Source organism: Garra rufa, chromosome 4 (assembly GCF_049309525.1).
Source record: "Garra rufa chromosome 4, GarRuf1.0, whole genome shotgun sequence".
Taxonomy (NCBI): domain Eukaryota; kingdom Metazoa; phylum Chordata; class Actinopteri; order Cypriniformes; family Cyprinidae; genus Garra; species Garra rufa.
This window is the reverse complement of record NC_133364.1, coordinates 32165231-32193228: the sequence shown is the minus strand read 5'-3', so window position 1 is coordinate 32193228 and position 27998 is coordinate 32165231. Positions and strand designations below refer to the sequence as shown.

The 27998-nt window shown below is 44.2% G+C and overlaps 1 pseudogene; it reads right to left on the bottom strand.

Moving 5' to 3' along the window:
* Nucleotides 1-659: 659 nt before the first annotated feature.
* LOC141332885 (uncharacterized) lies at nucleotides 660-27833 on the bottom strand (annotated as a pseudogene).
* Nucleotides 27834-27998: the final 165 nt, after the last annotated feature.

Here is a 27998-nt window from a genome sequence, read left to right as displayed (position 1 = left end):
TAGCCAAATGCATTTATTGTACAATAAACTAACTTTCAGCACAGAAAAAGAAAGGATTGCACAATAAGGCTTTTTCCTAAAAAAACAAACAAAAATACTTCATTCAACAATGGAAATTGAACAATACAATACACCTTTAAAATACAAGAAACTACAGATTGTAAAATAAGGCTTTAGCCTTCAGAATACATGGAACAACTTTGTTCTGCAACAATGCAGATTGCAAAAAAGGCTTCAGCCTTCAGAATACATGAAACAACTTTATTCTGCAACAATGCAGATTGGACAATAAGGCTTTAGCCTTCACAATACAAGAAACAACTTTACTCTGCAATAATGCAGATTGGAAAACAAGCCTTTAGCCTTCAGAATTTGCCTACAGTACATGAAACAACTTTGTTCTGCAACAATGCAGATTGCAAAATAAGGCTTTAGCCTTCAGAATACAACAAGTACTACTAAGAACATCAGCATTTCATTAACAACACTGGAACACATTACTACATTGTGACTGAACTTCAGTCATAAACTTACAGTTTAAACAAACACATAAGTAATGGTTTGAACTGTGCATAACTTTAAATTGTTTAACTTCTACATGAAATACAAACTAGGAAATTTGGTCAGTCTCTTTTTCAATTCCTTTGGAATTAACGGTTCTAAATAGCAAACCATTCAAAGTCCATTAGTTTTCTTAGCAGTGTGCATACGTTCGGGTTCATTCCATGCATTTTTTTTGTCCTGCTTTCCAGCAGCAACTTTTGATCCAGTTTCCGGATTGATGCCCACAATTCTTCTGTAGAAAAACAACCACAACATCTAGTTACCCGAAAACAGCATAAACTAAAACAATAAAACACAAAATTTGCTTAAAAAAATGCCTGTAGCAGCACTGCCATTTTAGTTTTTTTGCTCTGCTCAAGAGTTTGATGTGGAACATAACAGGAAATTACCGATAGAAAGTGCATTATCAATGTCAATGTGTTTCTCAAGACCCTACTATCTAATTCTGAGAAAGCATTCTAACTGGAAAACCTAGAAGTCAAAAAAACTTGCAAGTATACAATAAATATTGAAGTTTATGCTCTAACTTACCTCTGAATAAATTCGAGCGGGCATGAAGCTTCCTTCTGATAAGCCAGGTTCAAGTTGTAATAGGCCGCAAACAATGCTGCCAGACCCTCAACAAATGCCTCTGAACATGGGCCCAAGACAACTTCCCTTTCAACTGACAACATCCATTTGCTTGGGGTCATTGATTCACCTATACAGAGTTAACTTAGATTAATAAGGGTTGTAAAAGTGCATTATTTACTAGATAACAAAAATGGCAATATATTTAGTCTGGTTTCCAGGGGAAAAAATCTAAAATTATTTTGCTGAAAACAAGTAAAATGATAGTAAGATAAGTAAAATAATCTTTTTTCAGATTACTTACTAAAACAAGCTCTTTTGTTCCAGTGTGGGTACCTCATGTAAACTCAAAATAATACTAATACTATAATACTACAAAATAAGAGATACAGGTAATTACAGTAGAAAGCAAAGAATAGTGTATATAATGTACACACAGGGACACAAATCAAATTACCTTGGACAATCAGCCTGGGTGAATCCGGTAATCCACCTTTTGCCATGTCGGCTGCAGTTGCTGCAACCTGAAATAAACAAAATGAAAACTTAAAAATGACATATTTTATATACACAAAACATAAAAATGAAATAATACTTACATCAGCTTCAATTAGTAGGGACTCTGTTTTTTCTTTAAAATGGGCCATTAAGAGGTGCAGGAGACAAAGGACCAGAGAATTTCCCTCTTGATACTTTGAAAGAATGGCACGCACATCATTGTTGGTTGGCTTTTCTTGAAAAAATCTCAGAATCCTCTTTCCTTTCCCCTCCATGCTCTCCATGATTCTCTGGAGCAGTGCAATGTCAGTAAGCAAATTGAAATGCAAAAACATCCCCTTGAGATAAAAGAGGTAAGGCCATGATTTCTTTAGTTCAGACACTGGCAAAGGTGGATTGGCATTTATATCACGGCGCTGACGGTAATATGTGACCTCCATCAACTTGTAAAGTTCTCCTCTACTGGCTCCAGAGGATGAAGCAATAACATTTGTTTGCGCTTCTCTTCTAGTGTGTCATCATTTTCTCCTGCAGGAAGCACCTCTGGCTGCCAGCTGACACAGCCATACTGATCAGCCGGCCTTCTTGAGCTCTGGTGTGTGGCTCCACATGATGATTGTTGACGTTCTTTTCTCCGACGAGCTAAAGTGTTGTTCCTGTTAACATGTTCAACATGGGTTTTAACTTGTAAGAGCAAAGAGGCATACCCGCTACCTATTTTTGTACCGTCAGCCAGAACATCAGCAAAGCTGTCCGGATACTGTTTAACAATGTTCTTGACTACAACCTCGCACAGCCACTTTGAGGGGTTAACTTCGCATTTTTGCATGTAATCAACTAAAACCCTTACCAGCTGCCTTCGATCAGCTGGGGATGGTCTTTTTTTATTTGCAATTCCCAATTTAATTCCAGAAGGCATTACTTCCCAAGACACCGTAAATGTTTCAGGCCAGGAAGAGGATGCAGAAGAGGAAGCAGAAGAACGTTGAGAAGAGCAAGAAGAGGATGTTGACGAACTTGAAGAACTCACTGATCCTGGAGTCAGAGTATCTGAAAGAACTTGACTTGATGGTTGTTGGGGAGTCAAGCAGCTGTCTTGTTCTGAACACAACCAAATTTGAACATTTCAACATTAGTAAACAGCAGTAAAACTTTAGCAAAAAGGACAATTTGTTTCCACCATGTCATGAATAAAAGGGTAATTGCAACTTCATCTTTTACAATCATAGTTACACTGTGTCTACACCGTGCCACATTCAGGGTGGACAACCTTTTAAATTATAATTGGTTCTAATGTATTTCTAATGTCTCTGTCATGACTTTTGTTGTTCTTTTTTTTCATTTATTTTAAACTTGCAGTTGCAAATTATCAAGTTTATATAACGATCCTCAATTTATAACTGACAATTATGTATATAATGTCACAAAATTCAGAGAATAGTCGCAATAACCTTTTTGCATAATGGTGGAACTTGTGGAAAAAGTTTAAGTTAGTTTTCTGTTTAGCTGAGAAGAAATTAAAATAACTTTATTTTTCCATGCATCTAGGAGTTTGTGACATTGAATTGGTCTGAGGTATTCCATAAGATCCTCTTCCTTCACATAGAGAAGGTTAGCTTTTGTCTCAACTCCCACAGCAGTAAGGCCATGCATTAATTTTTGAAGTGTTTCATCAGAGAGTTTTATCTCCTCCAAATTAGACATACCTTAAAAAGAAGGAAAAGAGTGGTGTAATGCAACCACAGTCATATCACATATTTTGTACTCCTGGAGAGGGTAATAATCTAACAGCGCCTCTTGAAGTATACAGACATTTCACCAGTTCGCCCTTACATCTAATCTGCTTGAGCGAGTAATAAGCATATTTTGGCGTGCTGTTCTGGGGAAGGGTTCCGGGCCCGGAATACAGGCCGGACCCAGAGAACTCCCCCTGCTAGTTTAGGATTGAAACAGATTAGAAGTGGGGAGTAGGGGTGGAGGAGGGATGCCAAGAAACTGTCGCTGGATGGAGGTAAGACGGCTGGCAATATATAGATGATGCGCTAATTCAATGATTGGTTAAACAAGTTGCACCTGTGCCGAATGGATTGATTATCTGATCGTGCTCCTCCCGAACCTTGTTAATAAAACATCATTTCACGAGTTCGCCCTTACATCTAATCTGCTTGAGCGAGTAATAAGCATATTTTGGCGTGCTGTCCTGGGGAAGGGTTCCGGGCCCGGAATACAGGCCGGACCCAGAGAACTCACCAAAAGAAGCTTTTATGCATGGGACAGCTGCCATGAAGCAAGAATTTTGGTTGCCCCCCAAAATATGCGTAGAACTAAATTTATGTAAAGAAAAAGGAGGAGAGCGAGGAAATTATTATTATTTTATTTATTTTTATTTTTTTCCTCAATTCGATGTGTCGGATGTGGCCCCCCAGCTGCGACCGAAGGGAGCCGCGACTCTGCTGCACCGGGAGGGAGAGCCCACCGGTCGTCGAGTACCCAGCGTAACTCAAGCGACGGATAGAGGGCTCACACTGCGACCGAAGGGAGCCACGACTCTGCTGCACCGGAAGGGGGGGGCCTAGTCCGACCCTGAAATGGGCAAAATATGAGGCGATTGGTGGAGGGACCCTCACTGCTTCCGAAGGGAGCTGCGGCTCTGCTGCACCGGAAGGGAGGGTCTCCCTTGCGAGGTGCCTCGGATGGAGGGCTCCCCCTGCAACTGAAGGGAGCCGTGACTCTGCTGCACCGGAAGGGGGAGCCCAGTCCGATGCTGAATAGGCAATAAGATGAGGCGATTGATGGAGGGACCCTCGTTGCTTCCGAAGGGAGCTGCGGCTCTGCTGCACCGGAAGGGAGAGTCCCCCTTGCGAGGCGGGTTTTTTTTATTTTTTTTTATATATATATTTTTTTTAAATAAGGCGATTGGTGGAGGGACCCTCACTGCTTCCGAAGGGAGCTGCGGCTCTGCTGCACCGGAAGGGAGAGTCCCCCTTGCGAGGTGCGTCGGATGGAGGGCCCCCACGCTACCGAAGGGAGCCGCGACTCTGATGCCCCGGGAGGGAGAGTCTGTCCGCTGCCGAGTACGCAACGTAACTCGTGTGACAGACGGAAGGCCCCACACTGCGACCGAAGGGAGCCGCAGCCCTGCTGCACCGGGAGGGGGAGCCCATTCCGATGCTGAATGTGTAAAAATAAAGCGATTGATGGAGGGACCCCTGCTGCTTCCAATGGGAGCTGCGGCTCTGCTGCGCCGGAAGGAAGAGTCCCCCTTGCGAGGCGAGGGTTGGCGCGTCGGATGGAGGGCTCCTACTGCAACCGAAGGGGGCCGCGACTCTGCTGCACCGGGAGGGAGAGCCCGTCCGCCGTCGAGTACGCAACGTAATGTGTGACAGACGGAGGGCTCACACTGCGACCGAAGGGAGCCGCGGCCCTGCTGCACCGGAAGGGAGAGCCCCGTCCGACGCTGGATAGGCAATAAAATAGGCGATTGATGAAGGGACTCTCACTGCTTCCGAAGGGAGCTGCGGCTCTGCTGCACCGGAAGGGAGAGTCCCCCTTGAGGGGAGCGTCGGATGGAGGGCTCCCATTGCGACCGAAGGGAGCCGCGGCCCTGCTGCACCGGAAGGGAGAGCCCCGTCCGACGCTGGATAGGCAATAAAATAGGCGATTGATGAAGGGACTCTCACTGCTTCCGAAGGGAGCTGCGGCTCTGCTGCACCAGAAGGGAGAGTCCCCCTTGAGGGGAGCGTCGGATGGAGGGCTCACGCTGCAACCGAAGGGAGCCGCGGCTCTGCTGCACCGGAAGGGGGAGCCCAGTCCAATGCTGAATAGGCGATAAAAGATAAGGCGATTGATGGAGGGACCCTCTTCCGAAGGGAGCTGCGGCTCTGCTGCACCGGAAGAGAGAGTCCCCCTTGCGAGGCACGTCGGATGGAGGGCTCCCACTGCAACCGAAGGGAGCCGCGACTCTGCTGCACCAGCAGGGAGAGCCCATCCGCCGTCGAGTAGGCAGCGTAACCCGAATGACAGACGGAGGGCTCACGCCGTGACCGAAGGGAGCCGCGGCCCTGCTGCACCGGAAGGGAGAGCCCCGTCCGATGCTGGATAGGCAATAAAATAGGCGATTGATGGAGGGACTCTCACTTCTTCCGAAGGGAGCTGCGGCTCTGCTGCACCGGAAGGGAGAGTCCCCCTTGCGAGGCGACGAGCGTCGGATGGAGGGTTCCCACTGCGACCGAAGGGAGCCACGACTCTGCTGCACCGGGAGGGAGAGCCCATCCGCTGATGAGTACGCAGCGTAACTCGAATGACAGACGGAGAGGGCTCACACTGCGACCGAAGAGAGCCGCGGCTCTGCTGCACCGGAAGGGGGAGCCCCGTCCGATGCTAAATAAGAAATTGAATTTGACGGCTGGTGGATTCTCTGTGACAATATGATTAAATTTAACATACAACGGGGTGATTGGAGTCGACAACAAATTGAGGATACAGTGCAGATTTAGCTTGCGAGTCCCCAAATTGAAAGTAATAAAAGGGGTGTGATAAGGTTAAATTAGAGAAAGGAGGTTAAATGTCAATGTAGTAACCTTTCCTTCTTGGTTTGTCTTTGTTTAATCAAATAAGTGATAATTTCGTTATCCAGAATGGGTAAATCTGATGCCGTTGAATTTAGACGTTATTGCGGTTTCTGAAAATCTCCAAGCCAAAGAAATTGCTTGGAGGATAAAGTCGAGTGACGTGTCAAGGAGCGGTTTCAAGGGATGAGTAATGGGAATATGAGTTGCGAATAGTGAGGTACTGGGGTTGGCGATTGGCCCGCCTCCAGATCCAGTGCTCTGAATTTTTGCAAGAATCTGGAACTTGATGATATTAGGCCCAGGGGGTGGTTCCAGAGCAACAGCATTCAGTGGAGTAAGTAGTGGGACTGCTGTGAATAAAGTGTACCAAGGTTTAGATTGAAAAGAAGGATGAGAATGAAGATAGGACGGTGCCATAACAGTTTGCGGAGGCAGCCTCGCGCATGGATTAGCCCCTGGTTACTGATAGGGAAAAGGAGTAGCAGGAGGGTAAGAGTAAGAGGTCTTGAGCGGCCAGCAGAGGCAGCCTCACTCTAGCGTCTGCTGCTGGAGATAGAAGGAAAGGCATGGGAAAGATAGGAGGAAAGCCATGATAGCGTGCAGTGTGAGGAGTGGCCGAGTCTGGGGCGCGGCCTAGGCTTGCTGATGGCCTGCTGCATCCTGATGCTTAAGAGCCAGAACTTGACCTGGAGAAAGACAACATTATTTTGAATTAATTAGAAAGCTGTGAGGGAGAGGAGCATGGGCCGCAATTGTCAGGGAGGTAGCCTCATACTTAAATAGGGCTAGTGTCTGCTATGGGAGCTGGATGCCACTGAAAAGAAAGAGGTTATTAGTAACAGGAGGAAAAGCCTGAGATGTGTGGGCCTAAGTTGCAAACAGAGACAGCCTCATGCCTCCTTCAACGGGAAGCGAGTACGGTTTGTGACATCTTGAAGAGCCTTTGTAGCCTGCACAGCAAGTGAAGGCGGCCTCGCACTAGCGTCTGCTATGGAAGCTGTAGGCCACTGAAAAGGAAAAGGATTAGAAGTAACGGGAGGAAAAGACTGAGATGTTAAGGCTTGTTGCAAGCGGAAGCAACTTCGCTTTTGTTTCGGCTGCTGTAGCTGTAGGTCACTGAAGCTTGAGATATGCGGAAGAAAATGCTGGAGAGTCCTGCAGCCTGCACAGCTGGCGGAGGCAGCCTTATGCTTGTTTTCGCTGTTTTAGCTTTGGGTCACGGGAAAGGGGAGTGGTTTGTGGTGCTATGATACATACCGATGTTTTACTTCTACAAAGAGCAAACAGTTCTTCTAAAACTTTGTCGGCTTTGGGTCATCATAGATACTCATAGATACTCATAGATGTCTATTAATTCTGAACATGGGTGCTTATAATCAAGTACATTATTTATTTATTTATCGTTCTGTCTATTTGTGCTGGCTGTGCATTATGACTCATCACTTTTTTTTTTTTAATTAAAATATTGTGTTTTGTACGAGCTCTCCCTCGCATTATTAACGTGACAGTGTGAATGTACGTTGAATAATGCGCCCAGGAATAAACATGACAAAATCATAATAAAATTTGTTAAGCTTATTTCTTAAATTTATGCATCGACAGGAGAAGTATAATTTATTCTTTGGAAAAATGTGCATTTGGATATAAATGCTGTAATAATTTAACGGAGTAAATTGAGAAAACACGCTCAAATTGACCAGAGTTTGAAAACAGAAACCAGCTGGCGCTATTGAGCATATTATTTTGTCAGCGGTCAGCAGCCTGAATGACCATATATATTACAAACAAGTAAAATGTGTCTTTGTTGATTATAACAACACCTTGAAAAACAGAAAAGGTAAGAAGCATTATTTTAAACGAGGGCATACGACAGGAGCAGACCTGTAGCGGAACAAACTTTACCCTGAGATTGTGTGTGTGAAAAAGTCTAAATACCGGTAGGTTGCTAGTTGAACTCAACAAAAATATTAATGGTTGCCTTATGATGCGCCTTAGTTGTTAGTTTGTCACTTCAAAATTGTTAATTTAAGAACACAGTTGAATGTATTTTCTATAATCTTTATCTTATTTATCTCGGAGTACAATGTGTAATTTAAAAACCCAGCTACAATACTACTGAAACATCACACACAGAAAAGTTTAGTAATTTCATTTGTGTTCTGGCTACGAAATGACATGAACATAAATTATGCATCGCATTGTTTATCGGCTTTTAGCAATAACTGACCTGCCTTTAGCGACTTACCCAGTGGTGTAGTAATGCCTGGAGAAGTGGCCATATGCTTCATTTATGAATTTAGTTTTTAACTTTCTATCTGAATGCATTACTGGATCCTTGGACTAAAATGTTTACAGGGGTTCGCTGGTTTAAGAAACTTTTGATCGTAAAAATCTTATTAGTTTTCTTTGTAAGGTGTTGTTTTCGTAGTGATTCAAATGACTAGGGAGCGGGCGTATTAGGCGCAATCATCAAATACATTTCAAAGCAAGCCGGCGCCACGGTCCTGACTGCATTATCACTGTCTTTAGCGAATATTTACATTTATTCACATATGACTGGATGTGGTAGACTGTCATGATTTTGGCTAATGCGGGACACTAACGTTACTGAATAATGCACATCAAAAGGGGTTTTAAATAGTGGGTATACGCCGTATACCTGCATATATCGTCCACTAAACCACTGGACTTACCTAAAAATAATTAACACGGCCCGTCTCTCGCTAGCGACTGCTACAAGAGCTGGTGGTCTGACTACATGCAGCGCTGCGGCCGGAAAAGGCAGCGGTGAATACTTGAACCAAAGCGGGAAGCGAGTCGGGTTTGCTGCGGTGAGAAGTAGGGCGCGACCCAGGCTTGTCTGAGGCTTGTCGCTGCAACCCGACGCTCGAAAGCTGGGTCTCGTGCGGTACTAGTGGTGTCGAGCGAGGCGAAGTGAATCTAAGGCCGGCAGATTGCAACGGATGATCCAAAAAACCCCGGTACAGGTTTAGTCTTTGACTGTGATATTTTGACCAACGCCAAACCGAATGCCAAGAAACTGTCGCTGGATGGAGGTAAGACGGCTGGCAATATACAGATGATGCGCTAATTCAATGATTGGTTAAACAAGTTGCACCTGTGCCGAATGGATTGATTATCTGATCGTGCTCCTCCCGAACCTTGTTAATAAAACATCATATTGATGGTCATCATCTGTTATGCAGTATACACCCAAATACACCAAATGCACAGCACGCCGTTTCTCACACACAAAGTAGACTACTGAATTCTGATGAACAAGGATTAGCCTAATTCTGCCAACCTCCAAGCCCTCATCATTACAGGCCAAAAGGACAACCATGCCTTTCCTGTACTTTGTTCCTTTCAAAGTGATTTCACTAGCTACTAATGTATTGACAGGCTGAAAATGGAAAGAATCAATGGATGCCTTAATTGCTTCATTGTAGTCATCAGAATAAAATCCAGAGCCTCTCTTAACTTGCACAGAAAGCTGAAAGAGATTTCCTGCACTTAAATAGGCCCGGAGAAGTTGGTGCCTCTCAGCCAAGGTTACACACAAGTTCTACCAGAAAGACTCGGGAGAATTTATACTATACCGATTACGTTTATGTAGAAGCTCAGCAAGCAATCCGGTTCTTTGGCGTAGGCCCCGTTCGTAACTCGCATTCCGAGGGTACGAAAACAGCGAGTCCCACCTGAAGATGAAGGCGGGGGTGCCGTTAACCCCCTGCGGAGTCAGGAAAGGGGCCAACTGGTGATGGTGGGGATTGAGGAAGACAATCTGAAGTCTTTGCGAAGGAGGGGATAGCCTGATTGATGGATGTGGTAAATAGAGGGATGACCCAGCTTGGTGGAATAGAGGAGTTGGAGGAGAGATTCCATCTTGGTGGAGGTGGGGAGGATGGAGGTGCAGGAGCGACAGCATCTGCGAACTCAGACATGGTAAGCACTACCCTTTAAAGCTACAGTAATGATATGATTGGAAGATGAGGAGGTAATTAGTGACGCGAACGATTGAGTCTTCCTGCCAGAACTTGCGCTAGCTTCATTTCTTGAAGTTGTGCAATTTTCTGGCACATTGCTTGAAATAGGTGTGTTTGCTTTCAAACCGCATGGTCCATAAGCGAATGAGTGGCCCAAATTGCATTATAAGCTCAGGATAATGGCTTAAGTAGTGATGTTTGGGCTTGAGAGGCTCTGAAGCAAAAGTCACAGACCTATAATGAATGTACTGATCAATGAGCACTTTCAGATAAGCAACCTGATCATCCAGTATTGCTGGTGCACAAATTAGCTCTACAATTTGTCTTAAGAGTGGGACAAGCTGCCACACTTCTGATTCTGGATCCTTAACCCTTTCAGTGGTGAGTTTAAAATATTCTAGTGGACCCCCGAGAGTGAGTTTTTTTTAAGCGACCGTTATTTTAGAACGTTCGTCCTTATTGTTTCCATGGCGACGCGTCATGCTTGTCACGTGACTCAACACAGCCACAATAACACTGTATGACAGATAGATCGCTTTAATTTCGTTTTTCCTTTTTTATCCAGAATACTAACACACTTGCTTACCATGCCATGAACTATCTAATATTCCGATTCACAAATATGTGTGAATTAGTATGATTCGTCGTTTAAAACCCTATGTAAATGATCTGGATCGTGATTTGTAACGTGAGATGGGCGCGGCCATGTTTGTTTGCGCTGCAGTTCAAGAGAGTCCTGTCAGCCGCGTTTACATCACGTACATTCATCCGTTTCTCCCGAAATACATGCAAGTAAGTGGCTGGTGAACTAGAAGAGGAATAGAGTGAACCTTTTAGTTACTTTGTCTATGTGTATGTGATAGAAATAAAACACATTGGCAAATTATATTTGAATAGATGGTTATTTGCTGCTTCCATAGACCTATGTGTGTATTTTACAAACTCTTAATGTCTCGTTTTACTAGTACTTATGTGTATTTAAATGTCTGAAACCTAAAATAAGCATTATGTGGTTAAAAACACTGCATAGTTGTGATTGTATGACAAGTGTAGAGCTCGTCCTTCTCTGGCTCAGCGCCAGCCATCGCGCCACAGCGCAGTTTGAATTTGTCAGTTGCGTGACGTCACCGAACGTTCTAAATCCCATATGTGGGACCGTACTCCCAGGGGCACAGAAATTAGAATCCCATATGTGGGACCGTACTGCTCAAAGGGTTAATCCGGTGTCCAACAATAACTGGCAAAAGTCTTAAAAGACACCAGTTCTAAACAGCATGGCCACAAAGCTTCTCACTTCTGAAGTAAATCTCTGCTGGTTTATTGGCAGCATCATTTCCTGTGTACTCAAACTGCTTGATATAAGAATTGAGCTCTGTGTATGTAAAGCATTTCTCTTGATTTACCATGTAATCAATGAACATCTTAAGATCAAATGTCACAACCCCCTCAAAGAGGTCATGACCAAGACAGGGGGGCAGGCCAGGCTGACAAACATGAAAATAACTCAACTGATTTGGAAGGGGAGTTAAATTTGACCCCATCATCTGCATTATCACCACTGACAGCCAGTTCCTGAATATTTCTCTCATAAGACTCTACAGTTCGCTTCATAGCAGATTCCAAAGGTGTGGCATGAAATGCCTGTCTGTCAATTAAACAGTACCTGCAGAAATGTAGGCTTCGGCTGAAGTTCTCGACAAAACCACCGATAGTGTGGGATCCCAGGTTGTCACCTATGATAGAACACAAAGAAGCTTTCAAAATGTTGCCATCATTAACAACAACACCATTTTGTTCAAGATCTTTGAGATCTTCAATCAGTGATCTAAAAACATGAGCAGATCCAAACTGCTTAAAATCTTGCTCATTACACAGAAGCACAAGTTGCATGTGATCTATGTTTGATCTGTTGTGAGGTAAAATATCACTGAAGGTAAGATAAACTCCCAGCAACTTGTGTTTCTTTCTAGCTGAGCCCAAAGGATTCACAACCTCAAACGAATCCTGATACAAGATCAAACCGAGAGATGATGGATCAGTTTGAAACAAAGAATTTTCAGAAAAAATCTTACCATCCCTTACATCCCGAAGCAGACCATGTTCAGTTGTTTGTAAATGCATCTTTTCATATTGATCTCTCACAGACTGGCAATGAAACAGGGAACGTATAGTCTGCTTTACTGGGATGTACTGAGCAAAGCACTCTTTCCCATTTCTTTCACTAACTCCTAGAAAAACAGGGACTGGCTCAACATAGTGGAACTCTTCCTTGAAAAAGTCTTTCTTCTCTGTTCTGTACTTAGAACACCACTATTACAAGCGGTCAACAAATACTCCCTAGACAACTGTTCAATCACTTCATTGATCCTCACCTCTGGTAATTCAAGCAAAGCAAGCTGTTCTCTTAGTTTGCTAAGAAAGTAAGACTGACCAATATCATGGATATTCTGAAATTCTTCAACAATGTTTTGGATGGTAGACTCCGGTAATAGCAATTTCGATTGGAGTTTCAGATAGAAAAGGGTTAAATTTCTTAAAAAAAGAGATTCATCCACAACTTCAGAAAAATATTGCTCAGCAACCTGTGACATTTCACTTTCAGACACAACATCAGAAATGTGTGCTTCAACTGCCACAGCAGGCTCTTTCAAATGGTTTACAGAGCACTTTTTGTGTTTCCGTGACACATGTGATGCGAATGTAGATCTTACCTTAAATGTCTTGTTGCAACCAAAAGGGCACTGGTTCCCTTCCGGGAACTCGAGCCGCGTCAGGAACGCTATGGGGAACGCCATTGGCGGGCCGCACTCTGAATCATGTCTTGCAACCAATGAACGACGGGGGTGACGTCACAGGCGCGGTGACGTCACCGACCAGGAAGTATAAAGCACGTGCGTTTGAAGCCCGCGGCAGCTTTTAGCGCTCTGTGTCTGTGTCTGTCCCGGTCATACTGCTGTTTTTTCGTGCCAGTTTGCACGGCTTTTATTTGAGTAGTGTGACCACTTAAAAATGCAACCTAGGGGGAAAGAAAGTTTAGAAACTAAGGCAGTACAAGCAGCCACATAGATAGTGTGTCCCTCCCTGCCAATCCTTCATTGTTGGTGGGGATACACACAGTCTATGTGTGGTCTGCTTGAGTGTAGAGCACGCACAGTCAGCCCTCGAAAAGGCTGACTGTCCACAGTGTGAGCGTAAAAATCTCCACTGCGGGTGCTCCACGGAAGGCTCTCTTCGAGGAGGGAGCCTTCGCCAGCGTTTCTCGCGGGTCTGGCCCCGCTTCCGCCGAGGCGGAGCGGTAGCTGCACTTGTTGGGATCGCAGTTCGATCTATTAGAGGGACGGGAGATGGGTGTTTAAAAATACCCTATCTCCTCTCCTATCTGGTGGATCGGTAAACCTCCTACTGGATTAGGAAGCCCGCAATGCGGTTACTTCCCTCCAGGAAAGGTTTTCGACGTTTTCCATGTCTTCCTCCGAGGAGGTTGATGTGAAGTAAGTTGTCAAAAGTATTCAACCACTCCCCCCCCCCCCCCCTGATCGCCTCAGTATGATGAGCTGGTGGTTGTGTTGACTGTGCATTAGCTAAATAAGCAAATATGATCCGCAGGAAAGCAAACGTTCTGCTTCCTGCGGACTAAGTCAGCACTTCCAAATGGAGCTTTCTGTCCTTTCCGATCTACATTAAGTTTTTTAGATCTAGGAAAAACTAGAAAGTAAAAGATGATGCCGCGGGTTGGACAGACGCTATCAGCTATCTGTCGCCCAGTCTGGCATCATCCTTGAAAGCTCCGTCTTTGCTCTTCAGGCAGCCTAATAAAACTTCAGGCTTGAAGAGCAAATGAACACGTGTCGGGGTTCCTGACGGGAAAAAATTAAACCCCAGCCGTGTACCAGCTCCCCACATCAGAGGCGCAGAAACAGAGCGTTGCCACCCGCGTTCCTACGGCTATGCCTAGAGGACCCGGAAAGCAACGCTCTAAGTCGGGGGCTTCCAAGAAAAAGAAGAGGTTCGACCTGAGGGTCGTCCTCCAACCAGGAAGTCCTCGGCTAAACGGCCCTGAGCCACAACCGTCAGGGCCGTTTAGCCGAGGACTTCCTGGTTGGAGGACGACCCTCAGGTCGAACCTCTTCTTTTTCTTGGAAGCCCCCGACTTAGAGCGTTGCTTTCCGGGTCCTCTTGAGGGCAGCCCCGCTCGAGGGGGTTTGCACCGTACCCTTAGGTGCGGGTTTCAACCCCCTCGGGGCCCTCAGGAGATTTGTCAGCTAACCCTGCCAGTGTTACAGGGCGCGGCGATCTCCCGCGAACATCCTCTAGCTGTCCCGCCCGGAAACGTAGCGGCCCTGGAGAGTTCGCAACCCCTGCGGTGGTCCTCAGAGGAGCTAGCTCAGGAGCGTCCTGCCAGCTCGCTGTTACAGGTCTCCGAGTCAGTTCCTCGAGTAAATCCAGACACCAGCCTCGAGAGGCTGGTACCCTTAGTAGACTTTCTGGCAGCGTGGAAACTACTGCCAAATGTTTCAAAGTGGGTCCTGCGTACTGTAGAGAAAGGTTATGCTATCCAGTTCGGCGCCAAGCCGCCACCTTTCAGCGGGGTATTTCCAACCTTAGTGAGCCCCGAGCAGGGTCTGGTAATGGAACAAGAAGTAGAAACTCTTCTGAGGAAGGAGGCCATCGAGGTGGTCCCTCCTCAAGACAGGGAATCCGGGTTCTACAGCCGGTACTTCATTGTTCCGAAGAAGGATGGGGGGCTTCGGCCCATCTTAGATCTCAGGCTTCTAAACCGCTCAGTCAGAAAACTGAAGTTCAAGATGCTTACTGTCAGACAGGTCGTGTCACAAATCAGGTCCGAGGACTGGTTCGTCACGATAGATCTAAAAGACGCTTATTTTCACGTCTCCATCCTTCTTCAGCACAGGAAGTTTCTCAGGTTAGCTTTCAGGGGCAAAGCTTACCAATACAGAGTACTTCCTTTCGGCCTAGCTCTCTCACCCCGAACTTTCACGAAGTGTGTGAATGCTGCGTTGGCTCCACTGTGACTCCAGGGCATCCGCATACTCAATTATATAGACGACTGGCTGATCCTAGCCAGTTCAGAGCAGTTAGCGGTTCAGCATCGAGGTGTTGTTCTCGCTCACATGCAGAGTTTGGGGTTGAGACTCAACGCCAAGAAGAGCGTCCTCTCTCCATTACAGAGGACTACTTATCTGGGCGTGGTATGGGATTCATCCACGATGCGGGCACGATTGTCACCTGCTCGGATCGAGTCCATACTCACTGCAGTAAATGCGGTCAAGCTAGGCCAGTCACTCACTGTCAAACAGTTCCAAGTACTGTTAGGTCTTATGGCAGCCGCTTCCAACGTGATACCTTTTGGACTGCTGCATATGAGACCACTTCAGTGGTGGCTCAAAACCAGGGGGTTCTCCCCGAGGGGAAACCCATTCCGCAAGATCAAGGTCACGCGGCGCTGCCTACGTGCCTTAGTCATATGGAAGAAACCCTGGTTTCTCTCTCAGGGACCGGTCTTGGGGATGCCATGCCGCCGCGTCACGCTAGCGACAGATGCGTCCCTTACCGGATGGGGAGCGGTCATGAGTGGCCGCTCAGCCCAAGGCCTGTGGAGCCCTCACCACCTCTCATGGCACATAAATCGCCTAGAGATGCTGGCGGTGTTCCAGGCCCTGAGGAGTTTTCTACCAGACCTAAGAAACCGTCACGTGCTGGTCCGTACAGACAGCACCGTGGTAGTTTATTACATAAACCATCAAGGAGGGATCCGCTCACGCCCCTTATTCAAGCTGGCGTACCGGATCCTCCTGTGGTCTCAAGGAAAACTCCTCTCCCTGAGAGCAGTCCACATTCCTGGACATCTGAATGTGGGAGCAGACGTCCTGTCGAGGCAGGGGCCAAGGCCCGGGGAATGGATGCTTCACCCAGAGGTGGTGAAGCAGATCTGGAGAATGTTTGGCCAGGCACAGGTGGACCTGTTTGCGACTCGAGAGACATCGCACTGTCCCCTCTGGTACTCTCTAGTTCCTCCAGCTCCACTGAGGCTGGACGCCATGGCACAGACGTGGCCGAGGCTGCGTCTGTACGCCTTTCCCCCGATCGCTCTGCTCCCGGGAGTTCTGGAACGGGTCCGTCGGTTTCAAGTGCGGCTGCTACTAGTAGCCCCGCGCTGGCCGGCACGAGTATGGTTCTCGGACCTGGTATCTCTCCTCGACGGCTCTCCATGGGAGATTCCCGTCAGGAGGGACCTCATGTCTCAGGCTGGGGGCGCAGTCTGCCACCCCCAACCAGAGAAGTTGAGGTTATGGGTGTGGCCCCTGAGGGGGCGCAACTCATAGAAGCGGGTCTCCCTACTGAGGTGGTTGAGACCCTCCTCCAATCCAGAGCTCCCTCTACGAGGAAACTGTATGGCCTCAAGTGGAACTTGTTTGCGAGATGGTGCCACGTGCGCCACTTAGACCCAGTCAACTGCCCGGTCGGTACAGTTCTGGAGTTCCTACAGTCTCACCTTTCCGCAGGGCTAGCTCACTCCACCTTGAAGGTTTACGTGGCGGCTATAAGTGCCTACCACGCACCTCTAGGTGGCCTCTCAGTGGGCAGAGAGCCCCTGGTCATACGGTTCCTCCGCGGTGCGCTCAGGTTGAGGCCTCGAGTGACACCCAGGGTCCCCGCGTGGGACCTCGCTGTGGTGCTAGAAGCTCTATGTGAGCCCCCATTTGAGCCCATAGAGGAGTCTACAGATCGCATCCTCACAATAAAAACAGCGCTTCTGTTAGCACTCACCTCCCTCAAGAGAGTAGGCGACCTGCAGGCCCTGTCAGTGGCCCCGTCTCATTTAGAGTTTGCCCCAGGGATGGCCAAAGCCTTTCTGTATCCCAGGGTCGGGTACGTCCCGAAGGTCCCCTGCCTAGCACCGCAGCCGATAACGCTGCAAGCGTTTTATCCTCCTCCATTCGTGGAGCAGAGTCACAGGAAGTTAAACTGCATGTGCCCAGTCAGAGCTTTAGACGCATACGTCCACAGAGCTGCCATGTGGCGTAAAACAGAGCAACTGTTTGTCTGTTACGGCCCCCCTAAGAGGGGGAGCCCGGCTTCAAAGCCCACTATTAGTAGATGGATCATCGATGCCATAACTACTGCTTACGAGTCCTCCGATCTCCCTTCTCCATTGGGACTCAAGGCTCACTCCACTCGAGGTATGAGTGCCTCGAGAGCTCTGACGGCAGGTGTCCCCATACAGGACATCTGCAATGCTGCGGGTTGGTCCTCGCCCCTGACATTCGTCAGGTATTATGAGCTTGACCTCAGAGCCGCTCCAGGCTCTGCTGTGCTCTCGGCCTAGTGCGCTAGGCCTAGAGAGTCAGCCACCTCCCTAGCCAGGAGAAGACTTCTCAAGGCGCATTCTTTCTGCGGAAGGAAGAGAAGTTAGTTTCGCCAAACTAAAGAGATCTGCAAAACAAACAAAGAAATACCTAGCCTGTTGTCCGTGGAAAACTAGACAAAGGCTCTTACTCTCGCGTTCTGATGCTGTTTACAGACCGAGCCTTCAGTCCCTCTTGTCATGGCTGAATCCCCAGACAAAGTACTAAGACTCCTCGTGTGCCCGAGGGCCGAGGGGTGCCTCCTGCACTGGCTGGCGAACCAGGCGGAGGTCTTTATTCTCGTGTGCCTGCGGGCCGAGAACCTTACAGCCCTCTTGTCTGCGGAATGCTAGACAATGGCTTACTTGTCCTCGTGTTCTGATGCAGGATGCTATCAGACCGAGTGTAATGCGGTCCCTCTGGTTCCGGAAACTACCTTGACCAAGGACTAAGACTCCTCGTCTGCCTTAGAACAAGGCCGAGGAGTGCCTCATGCACTGGCTGGCTACCAGGCAGAGGCCCCTACTGTCTTCCCCGTGAGCCCGAGGGCCGGGGATTGCAGTGCCCTCTTGTCCGCGGAATGCCGACAATGGCCTTATCTCTCGCGTCCTGGCGTAGCACAGGCCGAGCCTTTGATCCCTCTTGCTCTGGCTGCACCCCCAGGCAAAGGATCACCCACTCCTCGTGTGCCCGAGGGCCGAGGAGCCTTGTGGTCAAGCTCACAGTCCGCGTGGGTCTACGGACCGGGGACTTCACACACCATCTGTCCGCCGAGTGCTAGACAGTGGTCATTCGGTCCCTCTTGCTCTGGCTGACTCCCAGACAAAGGACTAAGACTCTGCGTGTGCCTGAGGGCCGCGGAGTACCTCTCGCTCTGGCTGGCGACCAGACAGAGGAAGACTACCATTCCTCGTGTGCCCGAGGGCCGAGGACTACAGGGCCTCTTGTCCGCGGAATGCTAGACAAAGGCTCTTATCTTTCCACCTGCTGGCACAGACACTGCGCAGGGTTCGGAAATTATGGGGACGTAGGTAGTCTCGTTCCCCATAGCGTTCCTGACGTGGCTCGAGTTCCCGGAAGGGAACGTCTCGGGTTACTATTGTAACCTTAGTTCCCTGAGGGAACGAGACGCCGCGTCTCGGACCATAATTCCCGCCCCCTGCGGCGCTCGCTTCATGCTAGAGCTGCCGCGGGCTTCAAACGCACGTGCTTTATACTTCCTGGTCGGTGACGTCACCGCGCCTGTGACGTCACCCCCGTCGTTCATTGGTTGCAAGACATGATTCAGAGTGCGGCCCGCTAATGGCGTTCCCCATAGCGTTCCTGACGCGGCGTCTCGTTCCCTCAGGGAACTAAGGTTACAATAGTAACCCGAGACGATCTCCAGGCCTGACAGAATATGGTTCTTTAAATGAGACAGAAACTCTGTTAGGGACCCACATTGAACTTCACAAAAATCTACATGGCATTTTAATGTTTTATCACATAACTGTGCCTGAGAGTCCTTTTCAGACATGTGACGGTCACTGTGATGTCTGTATACATGGGACTTTAATGAGGAAAACTTAGCAAAAACATGTGGGCAGTCAGGCATACCACACTGAAATCGCATATTAGACACATTTCTATGCAGTTTCATATGCTGTACAAAATTTGTGATTGTACTGCTCTCGTTCTTACAGAACTGACAGGTAATGGTAAACATGTTAATCAGAATGATGCTTAACGTTATCAAAATCCATTATTCCTTAAGCTTATTACAAGCTCAAAGCAGGTGAACGGTAACTTTTTAAGGAGCACAAGTAACTTAACTTACAAATATAACATCATACATACTTACAAGTGAAGTTATAAAAAAAGAAAAACATGTTAGCATGTTCATTGAAACAACACGTGCTAATTACACCATGTGCTAGATGTGCCTAATAAATTCGGCGGAGAAACTAACGTTAAATTAAACACACTCTTTTCAACCTGACAAACGATGGAAGAATTATCTGATGTAACAAGATTTCACTTTTAAATAGAAGTACTGGGGTATACACACCACTTCTCACTCCCCACTGGGTCCACTGTCGGAAGGCGCAAAGTCGCAATGCGCATGTGCAGCGCGCCAAATAGCCACTGCTGATGACGTAATCACATGAGACGAACTGATCTACGGCGTCATTTAAAAAATTTATTACAGTTGAGAGTTTTTGTGCTATTATTAAGAAACAAATGTTTAATTTTAAAACTAGTGCCAAAGTTTACTTTTAAAATATAAAAATAAATACAAAAAATAAAGGCAGAGTGTAAATAGACGGTAGATACTATTGTAAGGATTAATCAGCTCAAATTTATAATGATTCAAATAATGAATCGAATCGAAAGATTCGGAACTTGATTAAATTGATTCAGAGTTAATGGATTACACTTCTTGACCATTCGTCCGGCGAAGTCGTCAATTCAGTACACTGTATCAACTCAAAAAGGTTTATATTAGGATCCTGGCCAAGATCACAAATAAACCAAAATATTACGTTAGGAAATTTTAAAGCTGAGGTAGCTTGATCTAAACACAGATAGAACTTTTGTGAACATAAAATTCAAGACACTTCTTTTAATGAAACAATGATTTATTGACTACTCTAAGACACAAAACTAATCTCTACTAAAACACAAATAAACACACACACACACACACACACACACACACACATTCACACTCATACAGTTCCGGGGATGAGAAATTACTGAGTTGAAGGGAACCCCAAATGTTCTAGTATCTTAACTAGTTCTTAGATCGCAACCTTAGAAAATCACAAAAGCAGAGACTTAGCTTTTAACTACTTAGGGAGTATTTTGCACCAGTTTCAGCGAAGTAAAGAGAGATCCTGTTACTTGCGTTAGTGCCGGGAACGGGGGTTCCGGGGGCTCGTCTGAGCAAAAGTTCTGGTTGGTTGCTTGGTCGATGACGTACTTTGGGAGATCCTTCGACGTGGAGGAGTGGGCTGGTTGCCGGGAGGAGCTTCGGTTGCCGGGTTGCGCAGGTTGATGCGCTGGAAGTTCTTTTGAGTCGGCGTTGCGAGACTTGGAAAAGTTCGGCCGTCACGAAGCTTCAGTTCTGTAGAGTTTTGATGGCACCGTCGCTTGCTTGGTTGAGTGGTCGAGCGCAGATGGAAAGGGCACTCAAACCACAAGAGGCGAAAGGCGTGAGGCGAGAGCTGAGAGCTCTGAGTTCGCTGAGTTCTGGTAGGAACATGAAGTTTTAAACGGGCCGCTAGGGCACATCCCACGATGCTGGGATCCAATGGCATTGCTTAAGGGGCGGGTCACACCACCCCCTTTCCGTCCTGTAATTCCTTCTGGTACGTAACTTATTAGGATATGGATTTCTCTGCAACTTTTGTTATTAACTTCAATAAACTAATGCAATGCATAAAGTATACAAAATATCATTTTCTCATTCACTCGTACAAGCTGCATTCATCATGATATTTCAATGCATATGAAATAGTGGTATCTTGCTTGCATGCTAATACATTGGACAACTTCCTTTTCTAAAGGCATATAATGCATAGATTAAACTCCAATGATCACATAAAACACATCGAGCATATAAACGAAAACATGAAAACATATGATACTGTTTGCCCTAATAGTAACACTAATAAGCTGATTGTTTCTTAAAGAAATGTCTCTGCAGTGTACGTATCTCTATTGAGAGACGGGGTGTGTTGGAATGTCAGAGGAGAGGGGGACAGGAAATCCGAAAAATCATGTGAATCACGCTGGACAGATCATGTGCCTTGGATGCTCTGAGACAAAGAGCGTTTTTCCTCCTCTCAGGATGCGTAAGACGCAGATCTCGACAAAAGCGGTCCGGACAATTAGCGTCTGGTGATCGTCATGTGATGGTCATGTGTAAATTTTGTGGCTGAGAAAGAGGGTCCTTTTGTTTCTTTGGAATGTGGCCATTTCCTACACTATTTAAACTATCCAAACTGATCTCTTGTCTCTTAGTGCAAATAGACACTCCGAAAAAGGCAACATCAAGTGTCATTACATACATGTTGTCATGTAGCATTTGCTACGTAGCCTGTTTTAAAAAATACAGTGTTGTAGACATAATTGTAAAATTTACAGCAGTCTTTAGCATGCTCCCACAATACATAGCGAAAAACAGTAACACTGTAATTTTTAAATTACAGTGGTCTATTGTAAATATTTACTGTAAAAATTACAGCAATTTCTTACAGTGCACTATCCATTATTAATCGCTGTTTACATTTAACATATTAAAATAATAAGAATCTTTCTTGTGTTTTGATGCTTCGCTAGTTATTTTTGTCACTTCAGTTTTAATCAGGCTTTTTGTCTGGTCGGGTAAGTATTACATACATAGTATATATTAGTATTATGCATAGTATTATTTGTATAAAAGTGAAATAATGTCCCTCAGGGAAAGCACGTACAAAGGGAAAAGCAGAGGACCTAATATTGTGCCCAGTGGCTCTCCATATTTGCGTTTGATGAAACGTCTCTTCATTCACAGTTTTTGTACTATAATGAGGCTTAAATCCTGAAAGGTACAGTTACTATGCAAAAGTGAACATATTTGACAGGACACTATATTTCTAATATTTTAGAAATAAATTATTTGAAATTGGTCTATAATTAAAGCCTGTTTGGGGTTTGATTGTCAGTTTGAAGGTTTCTGGAACATGTCCTGAAGAAAGTAAAGAGTTAATAATAATGAAAAGAGGTTTTGTGATTATATTTAATACCTCTTTTAGTAGCTTAGTGAATTTAAGGTCTAGTATACATGTTTGTTATGTGCCATTACAACTTGTTTTAACTTGCATTTCTTTTTTTGGTTTAGACTTGACGTCACTGAAAAAGGAGAGTCAAGAACTCATTGAAAATGAAGACAAAGATCAGTATGAGAAACAGTGTGATTTCATAACTGGAGAAAAATCATTTAGTTGCTCACAGACTGCAAAGACACAAAAAAAGCTCATAAGACAGCAAATAGAAGTTATTTCACCTGCCAACAGTGTGGAAAGCGTTGCAACAGATTTGGAGACCTTAAAGGGATAGTTCACCCAAAAATGAAAATTTGATGTTTATCTGCTTACCATCAATGCATCCAAGATGTAGGTGACTTTGTTTCCTCAGAAAAACACAAACGAAGATTTTTAATGAAAACCGGTGCAGTCTGCCAGCCTTATCATGGATGTGGATGGGCACCAGACCTTTAAAAGTAAACAAAAACATGCACAGACAAATCCAAATTACACCCTGCGGCTCGTGACGATACATTGATGTCCTAAGACACGAAACGATCGGTTTTTGCGAGAAACTGAACAGTATTTATATCATTTTTTACCTTTGATACACAGCCACGTCCATCTCTCCTGAGCACGAGTTTGGCATCAGTCACGTCACATGTGCACGCGCTCTGTCGTAGAATACGCAAACGCCGGAAGCGATCTGTCGCATGAATACGACACTCATTGTTTCCACAGTGCACAGAGATTGTGGGTATAGCGGCTATTCAAAATGGTAATTACTTGCGCGTATCCTGATTGTTTAAACCGATTTAAAGCTAAAAGATTACGTTTGCTTGCACAAACTCATCCGGGACTTTTCACTGATTTCCCCTTACGGCGTTTGCGTATACTACGCCAGAAGCGCGTGCACATGTGACATGACTGATGCCAAACTCATGACAGATGGACGTGGCTGTGTATCAAAGGTAAAAAATGATATAAATACTGTTCAGTTTCTCGCAAAAACCGATCATTTCGTGTCTTAGGACATCAATGTATCTTCACGAGCCGCAGGGTGTAATTTGGATTTGTCTGTGCATGTTTTTGTTTACTTTTAAAGGTCTGGTGCCCATCCACATCCATGATAAGGCTGGCAGACTGCACCGGTTTTCATTAAAAATCTTCGTTTGTGTTTTATATAAACATAAAAAGGCCAATATCAAAATTTTTATTGAAAGAGATTTGATATTTTATCCATTCAATAAGCTATGAAAGTGATCCAAGTTCCACACACACACACACACACACACACACACACACACATACATATATATATACAATTTTATATGGGTAAATCTTTGTTTAACAAACCTGATTTTTTTTTTTTTTTTTTTTTTTTGTAAACTGTCTAAAAATAATGTCATCTAGCCCATATGTATATTAACACCACTGACTGTACAAACTCCTATTAAAACAAGCTTCTTCAGCGGGTATCCATTATAAAACACATGCCAGGTGTGCTTGTGCAAAAAGCTATTAGATCATGTGCATACACGGTTTGTTTGCACATGAAAAATAACAGACTTTTGTGCGTATAATAATGCACAAGTTACAGTAATGTATGAAGATGAAAGCATGTTAGTGCTATCCCTCTCTGTACTCATAGAGATTGCATTCTAGTGCCTGCTGTATAAAAAAAAAAAAAAAAAATGTATTGAGGTCTATCAGAACACTCAAATCGCCCAAAAGGGGGTGACATAACCCTGATAGCAAACATACATCACAGAGACGTCCATTTGACGTCTGCATTTACATCTGCAAGACATTTTTTTTTTTAGATTGTTTGGTCATCTGCAATATGTCTATTAGTGTTGGGCGATATGGGACACAGATAGGTCATATCTAGGGCTCTTATGGGCCACAACGGGTATATATATATATGGGCTACCATATTTGTCTTTTTGGGTTACCTTATTTTACAGTAAACCCCTAAATACAAACATATGTAATCAATGAACAGAAACCATTACTTCATGCTTTACTTTATTAATAGAATATTTATTAACATATTATGTGTATTAACAGACAAGTATCAAAAGTAAAAGCTTTTGACAAACTTTATATTTCACAAACAAAACAAAAGTGCAAGAGTGCAGTTTTTCAGTCCTCTGTCAGAAAACTATATTTCACAAACAAAAACAAAAGTGCAGTTTTTCAGTCCTCTGTCAGAAAACTATATTTCACAAACAAAAACAAAAGTGCAGTTTTTCAGTCCTCTGTCAGAAAATTCTATATTTCACAAAACAAAAGTGCAAGAGTGCAGTTTTTCAGTCCTCTGTCAGAAAACTATATTTCACAAACAAAAACAAAAGTGCAGTTTTTCAGTCCTCTGTCAGAAAATTCTATATTTCACAAAACAAAAGTGCAAGAGTGCAATTTTTCAGTCCTCTATCAGAAAACTATATTTCACAAACAAAAACAAAAGTGCAATTTTTCAGTCCTCTGTCAGAAAACTATATTTCACAAACAAAAACAAAAGTGCAGTTTTTCAGTCCTCTGTCAGAAAATTCTATATTTCACAAACAAAAACAAAAGTGCAGTTTTTCAGTCCTCTGTCAGAAAATTCTATATTTCACAAACAAAAACAAAAGTGCAGAATCTCAGTCCTCTGTTGTCGCTCTCCCAACGGCCCTTTGAAAAGAGAAAATAAATAAATCAACCATTTTTCAACTTTTGCAATTCCTTTTCACAGTTCAAACAGATGCGACAGGTTAGTCTTTGGCTATTTGCCGACACCGATATCAATCTGATATTTTTATTTTATTCTTTAACTAATACTAATAACAATAAATTATATATAAGCACTTTGCTTACTAGCCACCTAAAAACATCTCACTCAAATGGTGAACAAATACTTCTCCAATATAGTCCACAACAAGAGTTGATAATTAAAGACTGCAACCTTTTATTCAGAAGAACTTAAGATGAGTTTGGTACTTGTTTCTGAATGATTTTAACATTTATTTGCTATATTTCAGATCAATATATTTGTTTTCCTTAAAATTTGAATTAACTTTAACTTTATTCCAATGCAATATGATGAATGATGGGACCACCGTACTGTTTAAATAGGGTTGGATAAATATTTTTTGCTTTTAAACAGTGTGTGTGATTTTGGTTGGGTGACAGTTGTAGGTAAGCCTACAGTTTGACAAGAGTTTATAGTTTGACAAAAGCACAATGTTGTGTTTACACAAATATAAGTAGGCTAAACACTTTTTTACAGTTTTAATGATAATGACTTTTACCCATCTTGCTCTCCACCACGTGCCCTCGCTGTACGGTTTCCTCCCCTGTCCCTGGCACCAATTAGCCACTTTGACACTGCCTTTTCAGCATCTCTTCTATTAATCTGGTTTGTAAGGGCATTTTTTTTTCAAGCTTCCTGTAAAATAGATAAAGAGCATTAGAGTGAGATTAAATTCCTCATTTGAGCCCTTGCAACTAAGCAGAAATCTCCACCATGTTAATTTTCAGGTAATACAATAATGGTATTGGTCGGATATAATATTCTGTCATACACGACATTTTTGTTGCAAAAGTTTATTAAACAAACAAACAAACAAACAAACAAACAAACAAGGAACTGGTTCTGTACCTGTACCTGAAAACTACAGTTAATTTAATCTAAATTTGTAACTTTTGTCCAATTGTATTTACCTATGCTTGTAACTAGTGTATTTTTACTTATTTTATTTGTAGTACCTCACTTGTATTTAATAATGATTACCTTTATTATTTATTATAAACCATGAGTTGTGTGATTGCTACACCACTAATTAACAGTTACTTATCACTGAATTGGCAGTGTACCTGGTCCATATTGTCATAATTAAGGTATTCTCTATCCTGGTATGGACAATTATTTGCATACAATCAAATTGATTTATGAAGAACTCAACTCTACAAAATAACCTTTGTTTGCACATTAATATGTTTAAACAGCGAGTAAACATACCATATACAACCTCAAACAGTTTGAGCCCCCGAAACTCTCGCTTTCCATGGCGGCCAAAAAAATTGTACTCTCTTGATAGGGAGTGGTCTAAAAGGAAGGCCATCATTCTTCTGGTGGCTTCATCCAATGTTCTTCCTCCAATTTCTGCCACCACGCCAACCTAAAGAAAAATAAGATTATCATAATGGGAATTAATTACGATTATCATCGGAAGTAGTAATCTACTATTTGCATAGTGTATCGAGTACCTAAATACAACTCTGTTTTTCATAATTCCCAGGGAACACTCCCATAATACATGCAGTTGCCTCTCTAACAGATGTTTTATACTTGTACTTGAGTTATTAGCAAAAAAGCTACAGTACTGTGCAAACGTCTTATGCCACCATTATTGTATGATATAATGACCATATGCTAATTGTGGTAAGTATTTAGTGTGACCTCCCCTTACACTTGAGCAATTGATGGGATCATGAATAAGGAAAAGTACAGACAGGTTTCAATTTATAATGCCATTCCTTCTGGAAAGTGCCATATTGGGAATGTTTTTATTTTTTCAGCATGATAACGATTCCAAGTACACTGCTAATACGGTGAAATCATATTTGAAGAGAAAAACAGCTTACCTGAATTTATAGAGGCAGTATGGGGTCAACTAGACAGGAAAAATAAAATACGGCCTAAATCTAAAGATGAACTCTGGGAAGTGCAGTAAGCAGCCGAGGTAAAATAAATATGCCAGACGATTACTTCAGAAAACTTAAGGACAGTCCTCCCAAAAGAGGTGTGAGATGTGCTCAGTGCAAAGAGAGATTACACAAAATACTGACTTTTGCCTGAAGAAGCCTTTTTGTTATTATTTTGTGTACATATTTCCTGTACTTTCTGTACATATTTCCTATACTTTCTGCATCTTAATAAAGAAACCGAAAAATAAATGTGGGTGGTAATTAAAACTTTGCTAAAACAACTAAGCTTGTGGTGGCCTAAGACTTTTGTATAGTACTGTATGTGCAAAAACATTAACGATCAGCCCAGTAAATTTGTTAAATGGTCATATTAGAACATACCACTTGTTTGTGGAAGGTGGGGTCTGCCAATTTTTGCTCCATTTCAGCAAAATCCGAGACTGTCCTCAGGGGGAACACAATATCTGCTGGAAGTGCTGTAACTGCACTTGCATCCCGTTGTGTGAGGAGTGACTGTATCATCCTCCCATGAACCCTTTGCATCTCCTTTATTTCCTCCAGGACGGTTAGGAGACGTGCAAACATGGCATCTCTAAATGCAGGACTGGCACCTTGCAGAACTCTACAGGGGCGGTCTGGTGTAACAGCTGTTAAAGGTGTTGAAAGTGGAGAGGGCTGAATAAGTGCACGGGTCCTGTCCAAGTGGGTATCCTCCGGTTGGAGGTTCTCTGGCACTGGGGGAGGTAAATGCTGATCTCTAAATGCAGAACTGGCATCTTGCAGAACTCTACTGAGGCGTTCTGAAGCAACGGTCATTAAAGGAATTGAAGGTGGTTGAATAAATGGACGGGTATTGAGTGAGTGGGGAGCCTGCAGTTGGAGGTTCTCTGGAACTGGTGGAGGTAAACTTAAAATAATCTTCACATAAAAACCCATTATAATAAATGTCATATTTACCTGTAGCCTAGCCTTCCTGTCTAA